The sequence below is a fragment of the Ascaphus truei genome, chromosome 5 (genome assembly GCF_040206685.1).
Source record: "Ascaphus truei isolate aAscTru1 chromosome 5, aAscTru1.hap1, whole genome shotgun sequence".
NCBI classification, from domain to species: domain Eukaryota; kingdom Metazoa; phylum Chordata; class Amphibia; order Anura; family Ascaphidae; genus Ascaphus; species Ascaphus truei.
In genome coordinates this window covers 19,382,783-19,410,329 of record NC_134487.1, presented here as the reverse complement: position 1 = coordinate 19,410,329, position 27,547 = coordinate 19,382,783, and the positions used below count along the sequence as shown (strand labels likewise).

Genomic DNA, 27,547 nt, shown 5'->3' with positions numbered 1-27,547 from the left:
AAGCAGCACACGTTTGCTACTAGGTGGCGAGTAGATTTTTTTGTGTGGCGAGTAGATTTTTTGGTGATTTGTCAACCACTGAATATACCACACACATCCTCCCCCTGCCCCTTAACACATACACTACATTAATGTGCAAAATTACTATTATCCACATATGGATAATAATCCATTTGCCCATTAAATATACATTAATACAATAAATACATTAAATACATGTTGTACTCACCCTTGTCCTGCACCCACGATGAAGGCCAGCCGCATCTTCCTCCCCGTCCATACACTGGGGTGCTGTAAAATATACAAAATAAGAACAAGCGCCAAACTAATGTCCCCTAACCCCTTAATGACCTTAGCGGTTATTAACCGCTACAGTCATTAAGGGGTTAAGCCACCCTGACCCGATACCCACCCTTCACCCATTTATTTGTACAGTGGCTTCATCATGTATGTATATATATATATATATATATATATATATATATATATATATATATATATATTATAATCTTAATATATAAAATCGAAAGGTTGGTACTAGCTGTGGTGAATCCGATTGGTCCTCAGCCTCTGGCCAATCAGATTGGTGGCTCTATGACGTCACCCGGCTCTATGACATCACCCAACTCACTCTCTCTCTCTCCCTCCCCCCCACCGGCTCCTGGACGGAGGGGAAGTGCGGCGCGGCCCTCCTGCCCCAGCTGCCAACGCTCACTTCCCTCCCTCTCTGGCGGGGGACAGGCAGTGGGCAGGCAGCCTCCGGAAGGACCCCCTTCCTCCTGCAGCTGTCCCCGGTAAGATGGCGGAGCACAGAGGACAGACGGGGGTGGTATTCAATCAGGAGAGAGGGGGGGGAGTTAGTCAGGAGAGAGGGGGGGAGAGGGAGTCAGGAGAGAGGGTGGGGGAGGGAGTCAGAAGAGAGGGGGGAGAGGTAGTCAGGAGAGAGGGGGGAGAGGGAGTCAGGAGAGAGGGGAGAGGGAGTCAGGAGAGAGGGGGGAGAGGGAGTGGGAGTCAGGAGAGAGGAGGGGGAGAGAGGGAGTCAGGAGAGTGGGGGGGAGAGAGGGGGGGAGAGAGGGAGTCAGGAGAGAGGGGGGAGAGAGAGGGAGTCAGGAGAGAGGGGGGAGAGAGGGAATCAGGAGAGAGGGGGGGAGAGAGGGAGTCAGGAGAGAGGGGGGGAGAGAGAGAGTCAGGAGAGAGGGGGTAGAGAGGGAGTCAGGAGAGAGGAGGGAGAGAGGGAGTCAGGAGAGAGGGGGGAAGAGAAGGAGTCAGGAGAGAGGGGGAGAGAGGGAGTCAGGAGAGAGGGGGGAGGGAGTCAGGAGAGAAGGGGGGAAGCCTGAACAGCTGTGAAGAGGGGGGGAAGGGAGTTGAGAGGGAGGCAGAACATTACATTACGGGTTATGCCGGGTATATCAGCTAGTATATATATATATTATAATATATATATTCTAATATATATATATATATTAGAATATATATATACTGTATATATGCATGATTAACCAATATACAAATAAATACTGTACATGGCCAAATACAAATCTCTCCCAATATCAAACACCAGCAAGCTCAATCAATATCTAATAAATCAAAATACAAACACTCAATTTGACAATGTGTACACAATACAAATAATCTTTGCATGATATATACTATGTCAAACAATGCTCCAAATCAAAGACACTAATCCAAACAAGATACAGATACAATCATTAAAGAAAAACAAAGCATCAACACAATTAATTTACCATCAATTAATCCAATCACCAATCAATTACAATCCAATTCAATTACACACTTCAGATCCTACAATCAAACCATTGTGTAAATTAATCTATGACAAAGTAACCATCAAACAACATCTATATGCCAAAAATAAGCCAATAAAATAATCTATAGAAACCAGCCTTTAACTAAACATTTGCAAACATTAAATGTACATTAGCAACACATTTTTACACAAAGCAGCACATTACCATGCAAAAAAACATCAAAACAAGGCAAGCCAACACGTTTTTATTATACCTGTATGTATGTCCATCTATAGTTTACAGACATAAATACAGGTGCAATAAAAGAGCATTAAAAACTATTTATTCACATTAAAAATGAACATACAATACAACCACTGATTTGTCCTGTACGTATGTATAGCCATAGTGACATACATACATTCAGGACAAATAAATGGACATTAAAAAAAAATGGACGTCAGGGAAAAAAGTCCAAAAAACCTGTAAAATAAAATTAAAATACATTTTCTTTTTTTACTTACCATTAGATGAACCAGTCACAGCAATCAAGGGGAACCGGAACCACTGGAGCAGCTAATCCAACAACAGGAACCAGGTAACCATAAAATAAAAAATCCATTACAATCCACAAGTGTCTTTATCTTCTTTTATCTATTTGTAATCCATCGTGGTGTCTTCTCTGTCTGCTCCGTCTTCTTCTGTCTTCTTCTGGGGTCTTCTTTCTTCTTCCGGGGTCTTCTTATCTTCATCCGCCACGCCCTGGTCTTCTTTCTACATAGGAGGTCCTTCCTCCTAGGCGTTAAGCCTGAAAATGAGACGACATAGGCTTTTAAAGGCCTATGATGTCACATTATCGTCATATGGTTCTCACGGCCCTGATTGGGCCGTGAAAACCATGTGTTTTGCCCGACAAAAAAAAATTCATGACGTCATTTAAAGGCAATTAAAGCACAGCCAATCTGATTTGGCTGTGCTTCAATTGCCTTTAAGATGACGTCATGAACTGAAAGATGGCCGGCCTAATATGGTACGTTAGCCAATCAGAGCGTGGGAAGTCTATCCCTACTCTGATTGGCTCAAGTACCATGTGACAGGCTTTCAAGAACGTCACAACCGTTCTCCCAAAGCCTCTGTCACATGGTCTACTTGAGCCAATCAGAGTTGGGATGGAGTTCCCACGCTCTGATTGGCTACCGTACCATGTGAGGCCGGCCATCTTTCAGTTCATGGCGTCATCTTAAAGGCAATTGAAGCACAGCCAAATCTGATTGGCTGTGCTTTCATTGCCTTTAAACGACGTCATCATTTTTTTTTTGGTCGGCCAAAACACATGGTTATCATGGCCCAATCAGGGCCGTGAGAACCATATGACGAACATGTGACGTCATAGGCCTTTAAAAGCCTATGTCGTCTCATTTTCAGGCTTGACGCCGAGGAGGAAGGACCTCCTATGAAGAAAGAAGACCAGGGCGTGGCGGACGAAGATAAGAAGACCCCGGAAGAAGAAAGAAGACCCCAGAAGAAAACGGAGAAGACCCCACGATGGATTACAAATAGAAAAAAGAAGATAAAGACACGTGGATTGTAATGGATTTTTTATTTTATGGTTACCTGGTTGCTGTTATTGGATTAGCTGCTCCAGTGGTTCCGGTTCCCCTTGATTGCTGTGACTGGTTCATCTAATGGTAAGTAAAAAAAGAAAATGTATTTTAATTTTATTTTACAGGATTTGTGGACTTTTTTCCCTGACGTCCATTTTTTTTTTATGTCCATTTATTTGTCCTGAATGTATGTATGTTACTATGGGTATAGATACGTACAGGACAAATCAGTGGTTGTATTGTATGTTCATTTTTAATGTGATTAAATAGTTTTTAATGCTCTTTTATTGCACTTGTATTTATGTCTGTAAACTATAGATGGACATACATACAGGTATAATAAAAACGTGTTGGCTTGCCTTGTTTTGATGTTTTTTTGCATGGTAATGTGCTGCTTTGTGTAAAAATGTGTTGCTAATGTACATTTAATGTTTGCAAATGTTTAGTTAAAGGCTGGTTTCTATAGATTATTTTATTGGCTTATTTTTGGCATATAGATGTTGTTTGATGGTTACTATGTCATAGATTAATTTACACAATGGTTTGATTGTAGGATTTGAAGTGTGTAATTGAATTGGATTGTAATTGATTGGTGATTGGATTAATTGATGGTAAATTAATTGTGTTGATGCTTTGTTTTTCTTTAATGATTGTATCTGTATCTTGTTTGGATTAGTGTCTTTGATATGGAGCATTGTTTGACATAGTATATATCATGCAAAGATTATTTGTATTGTGTACACATTGTCAAATTGAGTGTTTGTATTTTAATTTATTAGATATTGATTGTGCTTGCTGATGTTTGATATTGGGAGAGATTTGTATTTGGCCATGTACTGTATTTATTTGTATATTGGTTAATCATGCATATACAGTATATATATGTAGCCAGGTCCCCCCTCGCGTGTAGCCAGGTCCCCCATTGCGCACTCACCCCCTCCTTCCCAGTTGCGAGCGCGCGTGTGGATAGGGCTGGAGCGCGAGCATAGAGATCCCTGGTAGCTAGGGACGCGAGCGGCGAGCAGGCCGGTTGCCGGGGACGCGATAGGGCCATCGCTAAGGCCGCGATCGTGTTGCCACCGGCCCGGCGGCTCGGGGAGCAGGGCGCCGCCATGTTAGGGCTGTTGCGCATGCGCAGTGGTAGAGCACAGCGCGGGAGGCCCCAGATAGCTTGCGCATGCGCGAGATGATTCTGCCAGCCCCCAGAGTGCTTAGGGGCAGAGACACCTGACGCCAGGGAGCCAATAGGGCTGAGGGATTTGCCTGGGAACAGATGGATACATTTCGCGGAGTTTGCAGCCATGCAGGCAGTCAGGATCCGGACCAGCTAGGGGTAAGAGGTGGATGCAGGGGTCAGTGACCCTCTGCATTAGGCCAGCAGCCCCCAAGCCCCAGTTAGGTCCTGAGCCACTTAATAGCTTGTGGAGTATAGGGACAGGCCCTAGATAGGGACACTGCCCCATTTATTGGTAGCTTAGTCAGGGACACAGTGCTAAAGCCGTGCGGCCCTGCGAGGTGGGTTCTGGGCTCAGAACACCATCAAAGACCCTGGGACTAAGGTGATATTATCCGCGCTGGAATTCACCCAACGCGGTGTGGAGGACAACGTCGGATCGGGCGGATCTCCAGTGATATCGCGGTACCCGTGGCTGGAGCCCGGGCAGGTAACCTGCAACTCACGTGCACCAACCAGGCCTATCACCAGACATAGTGGCTGCGCAGTCACACATACACATGCACAGTGGTATTTGACTTTGGGGGTGCGAGACATTTGGGTGGGGGTTACTGGACACGGGGTGGGATCACTCTGTGGGAGGTTAGCGTCCGCCGTGACGCCAGAGGTGGTAGCGTCCACCGTGACGCCTAGTGTGATTAGCGTCCGCCGTGACGCCAGAGGTGGTAGCGTCCGCCGTGACGCCCAGTGTGGTTAGCGTCCGCCGTGGCGCATGAAGGTTGTGTTGATGTATGTAGATGCGGTTTGTTATGCAGTAAAGCCAGTCCTGTTTTACATTTGTTCGCTTTGTGTGGTTGTTTCCTGTGAGGGCCTCCTCCCACTCCGTTGGGATCCCTCCCAGGTGGAGGCGTTGCACCTAGAGATGTATAAGATGTATGTACCCCAGGTTCCCCGTGGCGGAAGCTCAGCCCTCCTGTGAGCCAACAGGTAATGCACCACACCTGAGTAACCTTGCATGTTCCTACACCTCCACAGTATTATCTGCGAGTGGGTGGGGGAAAACCCGTTACATTTGGAGGCGCTGCTGAGATCAAGTCCTGGGGTGCCCTGTTCCGTTTTTTTTCTAAATTGCCTGATTCATTTTCATCATGTCCGTGCCGTCACCGCAGGATGTCCATGCCTGGGCCTTAGCGCACCAAGTATCCCCAAGACGCGCGGTTGCAGTGACCAGGGTAGCACTTGATACAGACTTATCTACAGTGCGCACGCAAGTAAGAAGTTGCCCGGGGTTGGCCACCGCCCGGGTGATAGACTATAAACTGGATGTTGCTGGCCGGGGGATCACCTGTCTCCTGTTCACCATGAGTGACATATGCTTAGAAACGGCCCCCCATGTATTAAACCTACCCGAGCCCTCCGCAGAGGACTGCCGCATGATCTACACTGACTCTCAATCTCCTGAAGAAGCGTCCACTAGTACTGGATTACACCCGAGCCAACGAGTGACCAGTACGCCTCACCGGGTGGACCCCCCTAGGGTCTCTTTCACCCCAAGCGGATTAGGAGGTACCGCCAGCTGGGCAATGAGCCCGCTCATCCCACCCAACCCTGATCAACGGTCTGGCGGGACCCCAACCATGCCTAACATAGGAACTGGGAGCAGTAGTCAGGCCCTTAGTGGGAATCTTGACGTGAACACGATAGCCTCCCAACTAGTAGAAGCTGTAACCATTTCGACGCAAGCACAGAACTACCGGAAACTCAAGGCCTTCTCTGGGATTCTGCCGACGCCCACGGGAGAAGAGGGGATCGAGGCATGGAGGGACCATACGCTTCAAATCATAGAGGAGTGGTCGTGTTCTGAAGCCAGCAAGAGACAAAGACTGGTCTAGTGCCTCCGAGGCCCCGCCGCTCGGTTAGTGCGGGTGCACCGGAGCGTGGAAGGAGAAGTTACTGCCCAGGAACTAGTGGAAATGCTAATTAAATCCTTTGCCAGAAAAGACGACGAAGATGAGCTACTGGCTCAATTCAAAGCCCTCCGACAACGTGAAGGACAAGATTTATCTGCCTTCGTTTGTGACCTACAGCTGTCCCTGGGCACCCTCCTGGACAAGCATATCATTTCCGCGGCCGAAGCGGACCGATACCGGTTCAAACAGCTACTCAAGGGGTCGTTGCCTGACCACAACATAGCTATAATGATGCGGGCCGCCCCGGTCGCGGCAGTATCCCCTAAATACGGGGAACTAATGGATTACATAAGAGACCATGAAGTGCAGCGCCATTTCCATGAATCAAAGAAACCCAAAACTACCCCAAGAATGACCCTGTGGCCCCCTCGGCCCCAAAGAGTAAGAAACCTCCCACACCAGAGGAGGAAGCGACCCCCAAGTCGTCTGTTCGGGAAAGTCGTAGTTCTGAGCGGTCCTCATCCACGTATAAGGGTCCGGACCGCCGTGAGGTATCTTGCTACAACTGCGGGAAGAAGGGCCACATCTCGTACTATTGTCCGGAGAAGGAGGACCAACCGGAAGAAAAACCTCCCGACAGAAGAAGCACAGCCCGATCGATGGTATGCCGAGCCCAGACCGTCGAGCCTGAGGTGAACACCCCTCAGGGAACCACGGATTCCCCTGCTGACGCTGGCCCCAGTGAGGATGCCTCACCCGGTGAAGCTTGCAGTCAAGTGGGTCCCGCGGCCATCGTGCCCGTGGTAATAGAAGGGATATACGCCTCGGCTCTATTGGACACCGGGTCACAAGTGACCATAATATATCGCAAGTTCTATGACCAGCACCTTCAACACTGCCCTCTGAGGCCGGCCGAACATATGAAGGTTAGGGGATTGAGTAATGAAGACTACCCCATCGATGGGATTGCAAGGGTCCAGCTGGACATACTCCAACTGAACACCGGCAAGAAGCACCCTATGCAGGTAGCGGCCATGGTATGCCCGGAGCCCCACGACCATTGCAAATACCCCATCATCTTGGGAACCAATGCGGACATAGTGCAAGCTATAATCCGAGCTTACTTGAAAGAGACCAACGAGCTGCCGCTGGCCGATACGCTCCTAGACCCCGTCTTACGAGAGGAGTGCCATCGGGTATATGCCTTGGAGCGTCATGGGGACCTCTACAATCATCAACGCGGACTGACGACCATTTCACCAGGGGGAGTGAAACGCCTGGCCGTCTGGTGCTGTTATCCGGATCGGGAAGAGACCGATCATCTGTTCTCTCTGGAAAGTGACCCTGAGGAAGAGATCCAGAGAGGATATAGGGTAATACCAGAAGTAAGAGAGTGGACGACCCGAATTCCTCTCCGAACCCATGTGTATATTCACAACATCTCTCCATTTCCAATGGACATCGATGTAGGACAAAGTCTGGGCAGTAAATATCCCGTCAGCCCGGTAGAAACCGCGCCCCAGGTGAACGCCGCTGCCGTAGGTGAGCAGTTAGTCGACCTGGACTTCAACTTCGGAGACTCGAATCTGCCAACTGAGTGGAAGGGTCGACTGACGGCCAAGCTGAGGGAAAGAAGAACAGTATTTTCTACCCGTGAGATGGATGTGGGCCGCAGCCGCAGCGCCCAACACACTATTAGGCTGAGTGATGCCACTCCGTTCCGTGAACGTTCTCGTCGTATCGCCCCCAGGGATGTGGACGACGTAAGGGATGTCCTGGAGGAGATGAAGACCGCTGGAATACTGACGGAGTCGCGGAGTCCTTATGCATCACCCATAGTGGTAGTAAGGAAGAAGAATGGATCTGTAAGATTGTGCGTCGATTATCGAACGCTGAATAATCGTACGGTACCTGACCAATACAATCTCCCTCGTATTGAAGAGATCCTGAATGCTCTGAACGGGAGCCGATGGTTTAGTGTGCTCGATTTGCGATCTGGGTACTACCAGGTGCCCATGAGTGAAGAGGATCAGGAAAAGACTGCCTTCGTCTGTCCCCTGGGCTTCTACCAGTTTACACGTATGCCCCAAGGTATATGTGGAGCCCCTGATACCTTCCAGCGGCTGATGGAAAGGACAATAGGGGACATGAACCCTCGGGAGTGTCTGGTTTACCTGGACGACATCATTGTCTTCGGGAAGACCTTAGAAGAACACAAGGAGAGGCTGCTGAAGGTGATAGATCATCTTGGCCAAGAAGGATTGAAGCTATCACTCGACAAGTGTAGGTTTTGTCACACCTCGGTGACCTACGTGGGACACATCGTGTCTGCCCAGGGGATTGCTACTGATCCAGCCAAGGTAGAAGCTGTGGTGAACTGGCCGCGTCCCGATAATGTCACGGAACTGCGGTCCTTCCTCGGTTTCTGTGGGTATTACCGTCGGTTCGTGGAAGGGTACTCTAGTCGAGCTAAACCCCTGAACAATTTGCTGAAGATATACCCTGAAGATAATGGGAGAAAGGCCACGTCGGCCCGTCAACCGTTTGGCGATAAGTGGACGCCTGAGTGTGAACGGGCCTTCCTGAACTTGAAGAAAAGTCTGACTGAAGCACCAGTGCTTGCATATGCTGACCCAGAACAACCGTATGTCCTGCATGTGGATGCCAGTCTCAATGGACTGGGTGCTGTCCTGCATCAGAAGCACCCCGAAGGTCTTCGGCCTGTAGCCTACGTCAGCCGCAGTCTGACACCCAGTAAGCAGAAATATCCGGTACACAAGTTAGAGTTCCTGGCTCTTAAATGGGCAATCACGGAGAAACTTCATGATTACCTCTATGGTGTTACATTTGAGGTAAGGACCGATAACAATCCCCTCACGTACATCAATACTTCCGCCAAATTGGATGCAGCCGGACATCGATGGCTGGCGACACTATGCAACTACCGATTCTCCATGAAGTACAAGCCAGGGCCTCTGAACATTGGGGCCGATGCTCTATCACGACGACCAGGATTGAGTGCTACCCCTGATGATGATGAATGGGAAGAGATCCCTGGACCTGGGATGCGAGCAATGTGTAGTATAGCGGCTGTCATCAATGATCAGGTCGCATTCTCTGAACTAAGAGTTGCCAATTCGTTAGGGTGCCAGTCGCAGGCGATCCCTGCTGCCTACTGCGACCCCGCAGGGATGAACATAACCCAGGACAAAGTCATAAGATGGAAAGACTTAGTGGACTATCAATTAAGAGACCCAGTAATCAGCATCATCCGACAAGCCGTTCAGCGAAAGAACCCAGCTCTGTTGAAGAGTGCTCCCCGAGATCTGGTCGCGTTACTCATGCGTGAGGTGGACAAGTTCGAGATAGATAATTGTTTGCTCTATAGGGTAGTCCAATATCATAACCACACTGATAGGCGACAACTAGTTCTACCCCAAAACTTGAGATATATGGTGTTGAAGTCTCTACACGACGAACACGGGCATCTCGGTGTAGAGAAGACTTTTGGACTAGTCCGAGACCGGTTTTTCTGGCCCAAGATGCGGGAAGCGGTGGAACAACACTGCCGCCGTTGTTCCCGGTGTGTTCAACGCAAGACGTTGCCTACCCGGGCAGCTCCCATGGCCCATCTTAAGAGTTCTGGTCCAATGGACCTGGTGTGTATGGACTTCCTGTGTATCGAACCTGATAGTCGAGGAATCGGTAATGTACTGGTCATCACGGACCATTACACCCGCTATGCACAGGCCTTCCCCACAAAAGACCAGAAGGCTATCACGGTCGCGAAAGTTCTATGGGAAAAGTTCTTCGTTCATTACGGTCTTCCAAACCGACTTCACTCCGACAAAGGGCGAGATTTTGAGAGTACTCTGATCCGAGAATTACTTAAAATGCTGAACATCGCCAAATCCCGGACAACTCCGTACCACCCCGAAGGAGATGCTTTGCCTGAACGATTCAACAGGACCCTGTTGGACATGCTTGGAACTCTGAAGGGAATGCAGAAAGCAGAATGGAGTCATCACGTAGAAACGTTGGTACACGCGTACAACTGTACTCGCCATGAGTCCACTGGGTTCTCCCCGTACTTCCTCATGTTTGGGCGGGAGGCAAGACTCCCAGTAGATGTGCGTCTTCGAGTATCAACGGATGGGATACCCAATACCACTCATTTCAAGTACGTGCAAAGGCTAAAGGACAGTCTGCAACAAGCTTACCAACAGGCTGAGAAGTCTACAGCCAAACTGAATACTGGTAACAAGAGACGATATGACAATAAAGTCAAGTATCGAGAGTTACGTCCTGGGGATGCAGTGTTACTTCGTAATTTGGGAATCCCCGGAAAACATAAACTGGCGGACCGGTGGAGAGATGGCGTATATGAGGTAGAGTCACAGATGCCCGGCCTCCCGGTCTATCGCATCAGAGACACCGATGGCAGGGTAAAGGTTTGGCATCGTAATCACCTTCTCCCCATTCCCCAAGTGGGAGACGAAGAGGAGGAACTACAGGCCACACCGCTCAACGGTGTGTTCGATCTGTCAGAGGTGGGTCAAGAGACTGTAACTAACGAGACTCACTCTGAAACTCCGGAAGACCCTATGGAAGGACCCTCTCAAAGGGACCATCCCGCAGAAGGGGCATCTCCCGAAGGAGCTACGGGTAAAGGGCCCGTAGGCCAATGCCTACTAAGGTGGCACCAACAGGCCAGCCTTTGGATCTACAGAGCCCAAGCTTTGTGCCTAACAGAGACTGTACAGAGACAATTCTCCCCTCAAGGGAAGAGGCCGAGCCTCAGGACTATGTGTACTACTCCCCTGAGGGAGTCGCAGAAGAGCAACTCCGTCGGAGCCAACGAATCCGGTACCCTCCAACTCGGGTCACCTACGATCAAATGGGGGCACCCCATTATGAGACTCAGCAGTGTTCTCGTAGTAAGATACAGTCTGTGATTGTGATGCTCAACGAATTATGCAATCTCGTTTAGAGTTACCTGTGCTAAGTTATATAGTTACTGCATTTTTATTATATAATTTGTGTACATTGTTGGGAAGTTATGTGGTCCAAGCGAGGACGTTGGAGTTTTCACCAGGGGGAGGATGTAGCCAGGTCCCCCCTCGCGTGTAGCCAGGTCCCCCCTCGTGCACTCACCCCCTCCTTCCCAGTTGCGAGCGCGCGTGTGGATAGGGCTGGAGCGCGAGCATAGAGATCCCTGGTAGCTAGGGACGCGAGCGGCGAGCAGGCCGGTTGCCGGGGATGCGATCGGGCCGTCGCTAAGGCCGCGATCGCGTTGCCACCGGCCCAGCGGCTCGGGGAGCAGGGCGCCGCCATGTTAGGGCTGTTGCACATGCGCAGTGGTAGAGCACAGCGCGGGAGGCCCCAGATAGCTCGCGCATGCGCGAGATGAATCTGCCAGCCCCCAGGGTGCTTAGGGGCAGAGACACCTGACGCCAGGGAGCCAATAGGGCTGAGGGATTTGCCTGGGAACAGATGGATACATTTCGCGGGGTTTGCAGCCATGCAGGCAGTCAGGATCCGGACCAGCTAGGGGTAAGAGGTGGATGCAGGGGTCAGTGACCCTCTGCATTAGGCCAGCAGCCCCCAGGCCCCAGTTAGGTCCTGAGCCACTTAATAGCTTGTGGAGTATAGGGACAGGCCCTAGATAGGGACACTGCCCCATTTATTGGTAGCTTAGTCAGGGACACAGTGCTAAAGCCGTGCGGCCCTGCGAGGTGGGTTCTGGGCTCAGAACACCATCAAAGACCCTGGGACTAAGGTGATATTATCCGCGCTGGAATTCACCCAACGCGGTGTGGAGGACAACGTCGGATCGGGCGGATCTCCAGTGATATCGCGGTACCCGTGGCTGGAGCCCGGGCAGGTAACCTGCAACTCACGTGCACCAACCAGGCCTATCACCAGACATAGTGGCTGCGCAGTCACACATACACATGCACAGTGGTATTTGACTTTGGGGGTGCGAGACATTTGGGTGGGGGTTACTGGTGGGATCACTCTGTGGGAGGTTAGCGTCCGCCGTGACGCCAGAGGTGGTAGCGTCCGCCGTGACGCCTAGTGTGATTAGCGTCCGCCGTGACGCCAGAGGTGGTAGCGTCCGCCGTGATGCCCAGTGTGGTTAGCGTCTGCCGTGGCGCATGAAGGTTGTGTTGATGTATGTAGATGCGGTTTGTTATGCAGTAAAGCCAGTCCTGTTTTACATTTGTTCGCTTTGTGTGGTTGTTTCCTGTGAGGGCCTCCTCCCACTCCGTTGGGATCCCTCCCAGGTGGAGGCGTCCCCGTGGCGGAAGCTCAGCCCTCCTGTGAGCCAACAGGTAATGCACCACACCTGAGTAACCTTGCATGTTCCTACACCTCCACAGTATTATCTGCGAGTGGGTGGGGGAAAACCCGTTACATATATATATTCTAATATATATATATATATATATATATATATATATATATATATTAGAATACATATATTAGAATATATATATATTATTATATATATATATACATGATGAAGCCACTGTACAAATAAATGGGTGAAGGGTGGGTATCGGGTCAGGGTGGCTTAACCCCTTAATGACTGTAGCGGTTAATAACCGCTAAGGTCATTAAGGGGTTAGGGGACATTAGTTTGGCACTTGTTCTTATTTTGTATATTTTTCAGCACCCCAGTGTATGGATGAGGAGGAAGATGCGGTTCATCGTGGGTGCCGAACAAGGGTGAGTACAACATGTATGTAATGTATTTATTGTATTAATTTATATTTAATGGGCAAAAGCATTATTATCCATATTTGGATAATAGTAATTTTGCACATTATTGTACTTTATGTGTTAGGGGGGTGTATTTAGTTAGAAATATTGTTTAGTATTTTTGTTGGCGTAACATTGGTACCGCAGGCCCGCGGGTACCCCAGGACTGCCGCGGGGACCCGGGACGGCCGCGGGGTCAGCCGGGGACACCCGCGCGACCCCCGGCCTTCCTCGGGAACCCCTGTGGGGTCAGTTGGGGACACCTGCCGGCCTGTTGTATGGGTTTTGCGCATGCAAAAAGGTAAACAAATAATATTTTCTAAGTCCAGCTTCTTTTATCACCTGCCTTTAGCTGGTGAGCTTTATTCAGCGCAACTTTAAAGTACGATCAGTTTGCGTTGCTTAGTGAATCCCGCAGAAGGGCAGGATTCAGCGCATACAGCTGATCGTACGATAAAAGTTGGACTTAGAAAAAATTTCTAAGCTTTTAGATTTTTATCTAAATTTCTAAGTTTTAGAGCGCAAAGTGCCTGTTAGCGCGGCTTAGTGCATAGCGCTCGGCGGAACTTCACGTTCTAAGAGCACTTTGCGCTCTTAAAATGACTTATCACTGCTTAGTGCATAGCCCCCAAAGTGTCCCAGTCATTTTATATACCCTGCCTGAGACTGCAATTAATCAGGGGGACTAGCAGAAGAGAATTTTCCTGCAGGGATTGCCTCCAGCACTCCTGGAGCCTACAAGAGATGGAGGCACCGCACCAGTGAGAGAGAGCCAACCATCACCCCAAAAGCCTGTCCTGTCTTCCGCATTAACACCGGCGGAAACTCAGCGCTTCTGTGAGCCAGCAGGTAACCAGCAGGTGATCTCCCAGAGGGTGGGGGAAAACCTTTTACACAAGTATCAATCGCCTCATTGGCTACCGGCTTTCCAAGCAACACTGCTGCTTTGAGCTATTCCATCACAGCTGTGTTAGCAGTGCAGGTGATTTTGTCCACACCCACCCATGCTCAGCTGACAGAGATGTGCAGAGCTCACTACGGAGGACCAGGAGCAGATACATTCCCTACCGGAGCTGATTTTCATCTGCCGCACTGTGAGTGTCTGCCCGACGGAGGGATCGTGATTGCGGGTCATGTGAGGCCGGATTTGCACCTCCAATGGGACTGTTTGAACTACCCAGCTGGGAGCAGGTGCCTTCCCTACTGGGTACACCATCTATCCATATGTGGACATACAATCATCTGTTAAAGCTTGGCGTTTCCTGCAGAGACCAATATCCATCTCGTGATGTCTATGGGAGTCTGGTAACAACGTATCACTGTTAACTCCCCCTGTAGCACTCGCTTATGTGTGGGTTTTATTATGTGTTTATGTTTTATGTTTTACTAAAGTACCTTTATATGAAGTTTGCGCTGGTATATTCTTCTACCACTTCTGTTTTATGTTCTTGAGCTAACATATTAACTAGCTGCACCTTCTCACTTCAGCGCACTTGCTCTTAGCAATTAGGTTATCCATTTAACTCATTAACACCATTGTCACATACAGTATCACAATATAATTTTGAGCGCACCATTTTACACTCTATCAGGTCAAAAAGGGGTGTGCCAGAGCCTGTTTCAGAGGAGTAAGGGGATGTGACTTTGTAAATGGTTGCTATAGAAAAAAAAAGCTTGTTACATTATAATACATTAAAAATGTAATTCAGAGTTGTTTTAAAGAAAACAAATGCTACAAAGTATTTTCTCATAGCACTGAACTGATTTATTTAAAAAAAAACACATGTAGGATATTGCTTGGTCTGCAGCTTTAAGACAAGAATCTGTGGTTTTGTCAAGTCAGTGTTGATATTATCTATGCACATCTATCCTACACACACCTATGAAGTAGCTATTTCCCTTAAAAGCTTGTTTCAGGTGTATTACGGTTGTGACCTGTAGTTATGAGCCTGTAGGCACTAGAAGTAAATTGACTTCAAGTCTACTTCTACAGCAAACCCCTGACAAATAGTGTTTGACTATGATGCAACTGCGTTCACAACACAGTCCTTAAAAAGATTAAATCCCCCTTAAAGTAACTGATTTATTTGGAACTGAATATCTATCACTTGATGTCGGGAACACTGGATTCATGTTTATCAGCAACTCATGTCTATCTGTCTGACTAATAATGGCGTCGGTATTATTCTGCATCCACAAGCCCATGGTAAGCTAACAATTAGAAATTATTTTCAAAGAGAGAAATATTTCATTTTGAAAAGTGAATCATTGTTTATCGTCTTTCCTCCAATCCAATAACATAATAATCAAGGGGGCTACTTATCGAGCATAATAATGAGGTCAGAGGGTAGTTGATTGCTTTAGTTTCTCAATGTGCTGTGTTTTATAAACATTTGTAAGACAAAGGTGATTTAAAAATAGTAAAGTAATCACTCATCCGAATTTACCTCCTCACGCATATTACTGCCGGTTAGTTACATTTGGCCATGTGTGAGGCTAACTTCAGTCCTACTGAATGATATTTATTTATACATTACCTTACATTTCCCTCTTCTATATTTCATAATGTGTACAGCAAATACATAATACGGGTCTTCAACCCTGTTTTTCCCCATTATCGCTTAGCAAACAGTGCTTCCACTGCAGCTAGGGATTCTGGGTAATAACATGCTCATGAGCACAGTGTGTGCATAATTACACATTGAATCCCACAAAAGTCTAATCACATTACTAAATAATTTTTTATGGGATGATCCCATAACAATATGTGTTAGGCCTGGGACATAGTGGTGTGAGCAAGGCTGAGCCGTGCTGAGCCACGCTCCCACTCGGCACTGAGCCCCTGCAGCCGAAATGAGAGCGGCTTTAGCAGGGGCTCGCGCCCGCGCCCCCACGCTTGGGGAAGCGTGGGTCTCAAGATGGTTTCAAATTTGGCGCTCGCCGGAGCGCAGGGCCGGTCACGTGAGCGGTTCGCCCAATGAGGGCGAACCAGCTCTGTGACGTCACTGGCCCGCCCCCAGACCCGCCCTCGACACGCCCACGGACGGCGCGCTGTGTAAGGCCAGGGAAAGCACCGCTTTCCCTGAGCCTCAGCGTGCCTCGGCACTGTTTTATTCACTATGTCCCAGGCCTTAGGCTTATGGACATAAGTATAAAAACCCAATGAACATATACAGATATAGTGACTGTTATTGCTCACCAGGGGACACACAACGTACCAGTGTGAACAATAACGCCTGCTACATCTGTACTAGTTACTGTATGAAATAAACATAACAAAGTGTATGCTTTAAAAATACAATCCAAGCGTCTGATACATTTTGTTTTCAATTGAGCGTTAAAAATTCCGAGAGCGGTAACTCGGAGAACACGGATGGACTGAGAGTTTCGGAGGGGTCGAGGTGTGCAGTAAGGGAGAAAGGCTCGTAAATTCAAAACAAGCATGAATGGCAGTAAGAAATTTGCTCTGAAAAGAGCGCAGGATGGGAGCATGCTATAGTGAGAGCTTACAGCTGCAATGCAATAGTGATCCAGTTATACTTATCGTAAGAAGCCAACATAACAGTATATAAATCTTTGGCAGTTGTGTTTCACATTGAGTGAAAAGCTTGTCAGACATCGTCAGCATCCTGTGACGTGTCTTTCACCTTCTGTAAAGCTAATACTACATACCGCCCTTAGGTGCAAAACCCATACGTTTCACACGTCATGCCACTTCCCCAGGAGTCTCAACAACTACTTCCGTTTGCCACTAAGGAACTCGTGTCTCTGTGGCATCTAATGCTGCATTCTGTTTTGCCAGATACTGTTTTAATCAATCGACATAGCAAACTTTTAGCTTCACTAAACTCTGCTTTTTGTTGGAAAATAACTTGCATGACAGAATGTTATCTGTATGATACAGCTATACTCGTTTCTACACATCACTGGATTCAATCAGGCAGAAGTGTGTAGATCAGAGATGGAAAATATTTATATGACATGAGCTAACTAAAAACCCATAATTACTTTTCTACAGTAGTGTCACTCCTAGATAGGATTTTTTTTTTTTTTACTTCCTTATTATTGTTGCGACATTTACATGTTCTAAAATTTAATTTTCTTTCGAAATATAAATCACTCTCTAAGTTCAGCTTTACAGTTCTTCATATAAATGACATGTTGCATTCGCATAAACACATTTTCCCATATTTATTGAGCAATGCTATCAAACAAAACCTTCCGGCACTGGAAGATTCCAGAGAACTCATTGACTTAACCTGGGCAGGTCTTAAAGGCTCCTACCCTCCTTCTTAATAAAATAAACACACAACTCTTCTTTAGGGAAACACGGCCATAGATTTATTGTGTTATATCAACAACTAGATGACCTTGCCAGGCTGCCTATCCGTGACCTTGTGTGACGGTGCTCGTCTCGAATCAGGAGGCGGACCCGCAGGGCTGAGGTAGGAATGTTGAATAACCAACCAGAGCCCGGGGACAGAGTCTTGTAAGAGTATTCGTAGTCGGTAAGCAGGCAGGGGTCAGGGCTGGTGGCAGTGGTGCAGAGTCCAGGCGACAGGCAAAGGTCAGGGCAGGCAGAAGCAGCGAGGTCGGGGTCACGGTCCGGGGTCAGCAACAGGGATTCCAAATAGGCGAGAGGGTAATGTGTGACAGCGAAGATCAAACGGAGCTGCAGCAAACAGAACTTTGCTCGGCGACTCCCACCAGGAACAGCAGCCTTATAAAGCAGACTGCCAGTAACCAAAATGGCCACAGTGAGCAGAAAGGGCAGGAGAGAAAGAAAACCTGGACCGTAGTAAAAACCCATCACGGATCGAGCAGAATCCTTACACCTTGAGCCCATCCATAGCTATAGCCATAGCTCATGATTCCAGCTGCTGATGGAACTCCGGACCAGCAGATGTGTTATTGAGTGCCATGGTATACCAACCATTACCATGAATCAAATAATTATGCCCCGGTCTAGCAAACCAACTCTGCCAAGTGGTCACAAATTACACACTACATTCATTATTATTTTCTACTTTAAATCCTCCTCTTTTTTTTTTTTGTAGTTACATTTTTATATTCCTATATACATATATTTTATGCCCAAAAGTGACAACAGAGCCCAAAAAGGTAATTTTGAAGAAAACCTGTCGTAAAAAAGGGACGTTTTCTTCTTGCCTTAATTTTGCACTTCCCTACTCTATACACTTTTCTAAACACTCCCCAAATCTCTCATTGTTGAACAAGACAATAAGGCAATCAAGAAAGGATGTTGGTCCATTTCAATGTATTTATCAAAATAGGTCCAAAAAACTGTGCAAAAAGAAGGCATCGGGTTTATCAATGAAAGAAAAGCTTTTAATTAGCTCATTTCTAAATCCAAGGTTGAAATTCCCGCCACCTTGGTCCCAGTTTTGCAGCCAGGAGATTATGATATAATATATACCACATTGCCCCGAAGTCATCAAAGCGCGATACTCCATATCACACCAGAATCAGCGATACCTGCCATTGACTTTAACAGCAGATACCACTGATTCGGGTAAGATACTATGACATCGTTCTTACAACATTTGGAATTGTGGGCATTTTTAGGGGTCTGTAAAATATTTGACATCAATATTACTCTAGAACAGAAACTTTTAGAAAATGAAATATGGGGGGAAAGAAAAGTAAGTGAGATTTTAGAAGGAAAAGCATGTTATTGGGAGCGTGTTTTGCTAAATGATAAGTCCAGAAAGGCAAGGCTAGGGCAGCAGAAATAACCATTCACTGTCAAATTCACTGTAAATCTCTTATCACTTCAGATATAGTTTTCCTTCTAACTGTGCTGCCAGTGCCAGAGTAAACCTATGGTGCTTCAAAATCTCTGTACACTATAATTTAATCTATAAACAACTCTGATGTTGGTCCACTAAAAATTAGCACAACCTACAACAGTTCTCAAAACCCACAGACCCAAGCAGGGTCAGCGACAGGGGGGGGAGAGACGGGAAAATTGTTCCAGGCCCGACAGCTGCAGAGGTCTCGTCCGGCACTGGCAGCTGGGCAGAGACGGGCCCAACATCTGCGTCAGACTGCCAGACCCTAGCTCGCCATCCCTGCAGTGGGCATCTCTTCCCTGCTGCCACCGGCCTTGTGTGTGGACCCCGCCTCTGTGCCGGAAGATGGTTGGCCAGATCTGTGTGGCACTGGAGGCATCCAGGTAAGGGTGTGTGTGTGTTGTGGAGGAACACTAGTCCTAGACCCCAGGAAAGCTGTCTGCGGCCCAGCACACAAGACAAAATCCCACTCACAAGCCAACTTGTGAGCCAACTCCCTTTAATAATATCTCGATTAAGTATTGCTTTACAGTGTTCTCTCTGTAGAGTGGGATTCTGGTATGATACTGACCATTTAGGGATCAATAGAAGTTAGACCAAGGACAGAGTGACCAACGATATTACTCACACTGACTGGGAGGCTGAAGGACATGGCAGAAGTTTATCACTTGGAACTAAAAAACAGGTTTTGCCCAAGTTGGAAGGTACAGTATGGGAAATTCAGCCTCCCACCATGGTGAAGGGTTATGCAATATTTAATATATGAGAAGATATAGACACTTAGATTTGTGAAAGAAAGGGGAAAATCACAACACTACCATTCTCCAGTGAGAGAAGCGAGATGGTACCATGGAGTATTGGGTATAACCACTTTTTTTAATTTAAATACATAATGTACCACACACCTTTTTTATTTACACCCACGCCTCTTTTTTGTTTTTATATGGAAAGTCTCTCTCCCTTTCTGTTCTCACAGCGTAAATATGATTTATTTATTTTTACATTTCATTTTAATGTATTGTCCAAAAAGATCTGGCCCCGTGATTAATTATTTTATCATTGCTAAAACGGGAATTTTGAGAGAACTGCATTCACCAGAACACATTATTTAACCCTATAAATATCTTTTGTGTACGGTGGAGGCTGTAAAAGAAAAATGTAAACTATAGCCTAATTGTTTCTTGAATTCTGCTTCTATTACCCTAAAGTCTGATGTCTTAGTGCAGGGGTGGCCAACTCCAGGTTAGGTTTTCAGGAAATCCCTGCTTCAGCACAAGTGGCTCAATCAGTCACAGCCTCAGCACAGGTGGCTCAAATCAGTCACAGCTTTAGCATAGGTGGCTCATTCAGTGGCTTGGTCTTAGACTGAGCCACTGATTGAGCCCCCTGTGCTGAAGCAGGGATACCTGACTGTTGGTGGCCCTTGAGGACTGTAGTTGGCTACCCCTGGCTAAGATTATTTACATAGACTATTCCTAAACAAAAGATAATTTGTGTATCAGATCCACTGAAGAATTACAGTGTATAGGGTTCAGCATCCAGTGGATTCTAGCACCGAATGCTCTTATTTTGAAGAGAAATGAAAGAGGGGGAATGTGGATTCACCAGTCCCTGTGTTTAACCTCTATTCTGCTGAAAGGCGCCAGCAATGTAATGGGTAACAGAACGAGGCATTGCTGAGTAACTAGTTTGTTGCCCCTCCCCTGCTAGACAGAGGTTAAGCAAGCAGGAATATAGTCAAGTTATAAATAAGCCGAGAGATTCTTTCTGTCAACGCATTTCAATTTAAGTCTCCTGCTAAGCAAATAGCTTCACAGACACAAAAAATAACTTCTTGTGGCCAAAGCAGCAGGGACGTGACTCATCATCAAAGATCAAAGAACCCTGTTGTTGAACTCCTACATTAACCCCTTCATGGCTGGGAGACTCTTGTTGGGGGGCTCCCATCCCAAAGGGGGCATTCTTACCACTGCCACTGTTGAAAATCTGAAACGTTTTTCTTTTTTTTTTAATGAGTATCACCCATTAACTTCAACCTAAAGCGTAGAAGACAGACTATCAGTTGGCATATTGCTTTCATTTCCATTTGCTTTTATGATAAATGGCTACTGCGGTGCTGCATTCTGCTATTGTTATTGTTTTTTTGGGTGTTTCATTAAAACTAGTCATTTATTTTTTTTGGTTGATTTCAAGTCACAGCAGAAGACGAGTGTTTTGCTCTATGTCCTCACAAAATCTGCTCAAGTGAACATTAAAGCTATTGTCAGCAGTTATCCAACCTCACTTAGTACCCTGCTGTCCCATCTGGACATTATTGTACATTCTTAGCGGTAATGTGTGTTGTACATCATTTGATATGATCACAGCATATGGTGCCTCAGCTTTAAAGAGTCTCTACTTCCATGCAGCATATGGGATGTCACCATCTTTGTACAATGATGTAGGGAGTCTGACTTAACAGGAAATCGTTATCCTGTGATGAGCTGGTCGATTTTGGGATATTTGGACTTTGGATTCCTCAGGCATTTTCTACAGTAAAAGAAAATATATTATTAAGTTACGTGGTATTAACATGTTTTTACCAAACAAATGTATTACAGGGATCACAACCTATACAAAATCATTTGGGGATATGTATAAAAAATGGTGCAATTTGCCCTAAAACATGCAGCAATCACAAAGCACCTGTGTCAATTTGCGAGCAGGAACTAATTTATGAATAGTTTTGATGTTGCTTTGTACATTGGGTGCAGATAACTTTGGAGCAAAGGCTATAGCCACCTAAACCTGGCAGAATTTTTTGGTGCAAAGGGAGAAACCTCAGACTACCCAGAGGGGTCTCCAGGAGTGCAGCAGCTTTGGCGCTGATCCAGACCTTTAGAATGCCTGAGCCCTGGAGCCCAATCCACCAGCAGCTCTCACTCTCACTACCCCCTACACACCGGGGGGTAGGTTGTAAATGGGGGTCTGGAGTTGGGTTGGCATTGGAGAGAGTCAGGAGAGCCCCTACTGTGTGTTGGGAGTCTGTGGGGGTGCCCTGGCTTGGTTTGACCTTATCTCCCCATATGCAGCCCTGCTTCTCTGTTGCATCCCACTCTGCATTCCCTGGGCCTGTAGGGAGCTTTCCTATCTACCACCCGTTACCCTAGTTTCTCACCTTCCTGTCAGGGGCCAGAAGGCGAAGTTGGTGCAAAGGGCAATGACACCGGGGAGCAAAGAGGCTATGCTAGCTCTTGTATGAGGTTTTTATTCTGTGTTTCAGGATCCTGTTTTTAGAGGGCAAAGTTATGGATTGCGGGGGGAGTTTAAGGTCAGCTACCTAACACAGTCTTAGGATTAAGATTGAAAAGGTGTTATTTGGTAGGATGGCAAGTCCGTTTCGGGACTACCTGCTGGCTGGGTTGTGGGTCTCTCATTTGGGCATTTTCCCTAAGGACGAGCAGGGGCATTTTTCACTTGACACAGCACTTGTCATTCCCAGACGGTGATTCAGTCAATGACGGGATGAGCCACAAGCTGTGTACAGTGAATTACGCATCTTTTGACAATGCGGCAACATTTGTAAGGAGGTGTGGCACGGGTTGTTTATTGACTAAGCCCGACATGAAATCTTCCTTTCGCCTGTTGCCAGTGCGTCTGTAGTCGTTTCATTCATTGGTTTGCATTTTAAATGGGTTTTCCATTGTTGATTTATGTTTAGCAATGTGTTTCCCAATGTCCTTCGAGTGTTTCAAAGCGTTCAGTTCCTTACAGTGAGCTGTTAAAGAGGAGTCCGGCATGGATAGTGTTATCCATTATTTCGATGACTTTTTATTTTAGGCTTTCGTCTGCTACGGTTGGGGTCTGCCACTCCCATCACACTTTGTCCACTTCTCCAGGCAGGTTAAGGAGGATTTAAAGGTGGGGGAAGTTTTCCTGTCAGAATTTAACAGTAGGTATTTGTGGTTGCAAGATTCAGTGTCCACTTGGTGATAAAGACTTATTCACAGATGCGGCGGGCGCTGTCAATTTCAGAGAGTAATATATGGTCTCAGGTGTGTGGAAAGGTGGTTGGGTGACTGTCTGGCATTGGGGATGTGCGGTGACCTCATGCTGCTTGAGTTGTTGAAACTCGTAGTAGCCATTAAATTGCGGGGCAGCGAGCTCACCGGCAAGAATGGGATTTTTCCGACTGATAACATGGGGGTGGTTGAGGTAGTTGACCGCATGTAATCTCGTTCCCCATCAGCCATTTTCTTGATGAGGCACTTAGTATTTCAGTGTTTAAGGTTGAAGCATTTGCTTTAGGGCCGAGACTATCCCAGATGCCAAAAATCTAATTTCGGATACCTCATCCCGTTTTAAGTTTCCTTTGTTCAGGTTGTGGAGATGGTTAGTCTGTTCACACCAGGCCTGTGGTAGGTGAATCATGGAGTATGTATCGTGGTTCCGGGTATGTGGGGCGCATACAGTAGAGTGTGTCTTGAGTGGAGTGATTTTGTACAGACTGCCGTAGCGAACACGATGGGAGAGGTTGAGTACCTGGTTATACTTTTGTTGAGCAAATTTGATGTCGACATCTGGATCTGCAGAAACTCTCTGATTTGGTGGCCAGATATGAGAGCAGCGGTGCTCCTGTGCGGGCTTTGACAGAGTGTGCTAATGTGAAGTGGTTTGGCAGACGAGGTATGAGATGGATGCAAGTCCTGCTGGAATTAATGTGCCTGAAGTCCGTGTTCTTGTCTCCTGATATTGTGTTGCTTCACGTCGGAGGGAATGATATGGGTCAGGGGGGAATTCCAGAGTTATTAAAGGGCATGTAGAAGGACATAGCTGTAATGTTAGTGGCTTTCTCTGGCGTTTTGTTTGTTTGGTCCCAAATAGTTCAGAGGTTACATTGGAGGACAGCAAGGTATCCAGTTGCTGTTGATCGGTACAGGAAGAAATGTAATAAAGCCATGGCTACATTTGTGTCTGGTGGTGTGGTAGTCTGCCACATGATTTAGAGGATGCTCATGCGGGTTTGTCTAGGCATGATGGATTTCACATGTCAGATGTGGACTCTTTCATTTTAGTTGCAGTAGTGTTTGGAGAAGACGCTCAGCTGGTGGGCATTGACTAGGCCAATTTAAAATGTTACATTGTCTAGCCACGGGTTTTGATGGTACAGAATGCGCCCATATGTTATAGGTTTGGACATATCACCAAGTTAGTACTCAGTGTTCGGCCTGCTGATGTTGGTGAGAGTCCTCCGTGGTGTGAGCCATTTTACGGTTGCTATGTCGGTTGACTGACAGCAAGAGGGGTCATGAGCCACAACAATGCTGGGGGTTCTCCACATGGTACGGGCCAGTTTGGGATGAGGTATAAATCATGCTGTATTATTAATAAAACTGTAGCCTTATTCCTTCAGTACATTGCCAATTGTCATTGTTCGGCAGTAGGGGCCAATTGGGCGCCCCAGTCAAGAAAATATTTCCATTTCTATCTGAGATTACAGTATAAACTTTGCACATATGTTCTATTCATTTAGGGTCATATTTACTGACCAGTGGTACCCCATTAGACACCTTACAGTGCCAGAAGGTAACTCATGGTCTATTCAAGAAAATGAGCTGCAAGCTGTCTTCCAGTGGCAGAAGGTGTGTTCTGGAGTGAAACTGCTTAGTAATATATGGGCCTTACTCTGTGATGGTACCATGTTACTCTGTGATGGTACCATGTTACTCTGTAATGGTACCATCTTACTCTGTGATGGTATCTATCCTAATGGACAAATATAAAATACTATAATATTAATAGTAGTAGTAATTTACATTCTTGTTACTATATATAGTGTCAGCTATTTGCATATTATAAACAATACACCAAAAGAGGTGTAACTAAACATAAAGGGGTTAAATACCTCCATAAGCTGGAGCTGTACTTCTTTAAAAAATGTACTGCGTGAAATCTGTGGGCAAAGGTATTACTGTATTACTAATTATGTGTTTGATAATGAATTAAAAGATTTTATAACTATTAAAAAAAATAGATGTTTTGCTTTTGGGAGCGCGTTTGTTATACTTCTGGCTTTCTTTTCTTCTTTTCCTTATGGTTACAATATGTTTGACACAATGGGAGACTAATAGAGACAGTCGGAGTAAGGGGAAGTGCAATCAAAACCTTGCTGCATAGCACAGGTGATACGCATGTTTACTGAAGGCGGCACTGTCACTGTTCATTCCTGTGTTCCTAGTTTCCTTGAAAAGGTGGGTTTCCAGCCACACATTGCAGGTGAGGAGAATGCAGGTAATGCTGTTTGGAAGGAAGTTTAAGAGATACATAGCTACATACTGTAGTTACATAGTAGATGAGGTTGAAAAAAGTTCAACCTATGCTAAATTTAGACGACAGATATTTAACCTATAGCCGCACTTACAGTATATTGATCCAGAGAAAGGCAAACAAAAAACCCCAGTGTTATATCATCCAATGAAATCTCATAAGGAGAAAAATACATTCCTTCCTGACTCTAATAATTGGCAATCAGATTACGCTCTATGACGGTAGGGGATAGCCAGCCTTCATTAATAAAGGTAAAGCCCGGGTGGCTGCCCCCAAAAACGTATGTCAAGGGCTAAAGTGTCAGCTCTTGGGTCTAGTTGTGCTCTTTGATGTATTTCCCTGTATCTCTGTTCCCATTTTACGGTCTCCTGCAGGAATGTAAGCTAGGGATGCCAGGTATAGCTAGGATGCCCGTTAGGAAATAGCTGGAGGACGGGGACTTTGGGAGCAGGAGATTAAGGGTGGATATTAGGGAGCAAATAGGATTACAAAGTGTATTAAGTGTTGCTGACTGGGGTAGCCGGTAGTACTGTTATGTTACCTGCAAATAGAGTATAATCTGCGTGTTCCGTCTGTACATAAGGACGGGGCGGGCTATGGAAGTCCAATGGAAATATATGAGGAATCTGTGCTCTGCGACCATGCTCTAGGGACCAAGTTGTATTTCCAGCCCAATGTTAAAGCAGAGTAAAAAAGTGACCTGTTTTGAGGCTTTTCGTGTTCTCGGTGTCCTGGAGAAATGAAACTTCAGGAGTGTAAGTTTTAGGTGGGATATCTGGGTCAAAATGTATTCATTTTGTTTGCAGGAATTCAGGGGACAAAGTTACCGGAGGTCCAGTAATTCCTCCCGATGCGCAGGCATGATTTGCGTTCACACGAAGTGAATTACACCGGGGCTCTCAAGTGTCCCCCAGAATCCTGGTTTTCGAGCCCAGGTATCCCAGACCCATTTCCCTCACAGGTATAAGGTTCCCCAAGGTCTATACCTTATTAAAGTATGTTTTATAATGTTTTACACTGAATGTATAAATGTCTAAGCAGTCAGCCTGGACATCTACAGAGGTGCCAGGATGTCTGCATAGACATTGAAGTTCAAAGGAGAAAGGAGGTCCAGAGGTGAGAACCGTTTGGTGAGCAGGGAAAGGATAAGTGCCAGTTCCAGAGAACAGGGGTCACCCCACTGGGGCCCCTTTGTGACTGCCAGACCTGGTGGAGCCGGCAATGGGTTAGCTGGGGGAAGATGCTGCTTGTAGGCGCGTTTCCATTGGCTAATTCATATTTCCCGCCCATCCGGTTTTTTTAAGCTGGCTTGACACGTCCCCTCCTCTGACATCAGCAACCAGATGAGCTCCCCATTCTGATTGTCTGGTGGGAAAAGTTCCCACGCTCTGATTGGCTGCTGGTCCCTGTTCCATGTTAAACATAGAACACCGAGGTCTATGTAAGGGACTGCCCAATCAGAGAGCCCTCTCTCTCTCAATCTCTCAGACTTACAGGCAATCATGGGACTCGGTCCAGTGAAGCGCTGGCAGGCTTTTCCAAGGTGCTTTTCTCGCAATAGCAAAGCACTAAGCATTGAGGTGCCAGGAGAAGCCTAGCCTAGCTGAGGACAAGTTCTGAGGAACAATGTTACTTGCTCCAGGAAAAAGAGTACCGTGTGTTCCTGGACGTGGAGCGGACAGGGTAAGCTTTTAATGAAGCAGATGCCCTGCACCTATTTGAGGCTAGTTTTCACCCCCAGCAAGTGTATATTTCGTCTGTATTTTGTATTTCATTTGTGTGTACGCAGGTTTCAACGAATAAACCTAATTTTATTCCACTACCTTGTTTTGCCTAGTGAATGATCGCAGAAAGGTATAAAAGTGTTAAAAGTCACTAATTATAGATAAAGGAAGTGAGTTGGAACAAACGCCCTTTCCACCATAACTGCCTATGTTTTATTTTTATTTTCTTTATTTTTATTTTCTTTGTATTGTGTTTTATGTTGTTTTAATCATCTGAAATAGCAGTAAATCAACACAAACGACCGACGGAGCCCATGAAGACTGTTTTATAGAAAGTTATGAATACTGTTTGTATTACTTTCAATGAAAAACTCAATAAAAAATATTTGTACAAAAAAAAGTGTTAAAAATCCTGGTCTTCCGTGATAGGCTTTTTACTGGTGGCAGCGGTGGGAGGACAGGGTAAGAATTTGCTGAAGCAGGCGCTCTGCACCTATTTGAGG

The 27,547-nt window shown here is 46.4% G+C and overlaps 1 long non-coding RNA gene across 1 annotated transcript; it reads left to right on the top strand.

Moving 5' to 3' along the window:
- Positions 1 to 654: 654 nt before the first annotated feature.
- LOC142494358 (uncharacterized) lies at positions 655 to 27,547 on the top strand. The gene is made up of 3 exons (XR_012801390.1): positions 655 to 794; positions 13,113 to 13,168; positions 27,474 to 27,547. It is a non-coding gene; the product is annotated as an uncharacterized LOC142494358 (long non-coding RNA).